The following is a 936-nucleotide window of genomic DNA, read 5'->3' on the forward strand; positions in this document are numbered from 1 at the left end:
GCATAATAGAGGCAGTTGATCTAAAAAAGATCTATTAATCCATCAACTATTAATCAATCAGCCGAATGTTTCTAGAGCTCCTCATGAGGGCAGCATAATAGAGGCAGTAGAGCTAAAAAAGATCTATTAATCCATCAACTATTAATCAATCAGCCGAGTGTTTCTAGAGCTCCTCATGAGGGCAGCATAATAGAGGCAGTAGAGCTAAAAAAGATCTATTAATCCATCAACTATTAATCAATCAGCCTCAAGGGAGAAGTACAATAGAGGCAGTAGAGCTAAAAAAGATTTATTAATCGCAGCCGAGTGTTTCTAGAGCTCTTCATCAGAGCTAAAGAGAAATCTACAAGATAAAGGTAAAATAAACAAAAATTGCTACTGGTGTGAGTCAATGGTTCCCAAAACATGGGGATAGGAGATACAGTAGTAACATGGAGGAATATACTGTGGCACCCTTCCCCTGCTGGATCTGCTAGTTATTGTTGTATATTACCTTCATCAGAGATGTTAGACTTGACTCTGTAGAATTCATACTGTTGTAGACCTCCAGGCGACAGGAGCATGCTTCTAGTCACGTGGTAAGGAGATGGGTACTGAGACAAGTCATCATTGATACGCCGGTAAATGCTTGGATTCACTGCATTCGGCTGGAACAGATTTTTATCCCAAATATTTCCTGATTTAACAAATAAACAGAGGTTTTTAAAGAAATTATTATGCGGATCGTTGTCCCAAAACCAGCATCAGTGACCAAAAAATGAAAATTGACTTTTTATTTCTTTTTAGTTTTTAAGTATTATATGGCTTCTCTGTACTAAAGTATACATATACTGCCACATTCTTATGTTAATTACTCAATTTAACAATTAGTCTCATGACACACTCACCATTTGAGCGAAGTTTATTAAGCACAGAGTCATCCCAACTGCGAGACCA

The 936-nt window shown here is 37.4% G+C and overlaps 1 long non-coding RNA gene across 1 annotated transcript; it reads right to left on the bottom strand.

The window, feature by feature from the left end:
* Positions 1-493: 493 nt before the first annotated feature.
* On the bottom strand, positions 494-936 carry LOC117118453. Its single transcript, XR_004447042.1, has 2 exons — positions 888-936; positions 494-676 (listed from the first exon to the last, which is right to left on the bottom strand). It is a non-coding gene; the product is annotated as an uncharacterized LOC117118453 (long non-coding RNA).

The sequence above is a fragment of the Anneissia japonica genome, unplaced genomic scaffold (genome assembly GCF_011630105.1).
Source record: "Anneissia japonica isolate Jap-2015-1 unplaced genomic scaffold, ASM1163010v1 scaffold70248_len1017_cov155, whole genome shotgun sequence".
Lineage (NCBI taxonomy): Eukaryota > Metazoa > Echinodermata > Crinoidea > Comatulida > Comatulidae > Anneissia > Anneissia japonica.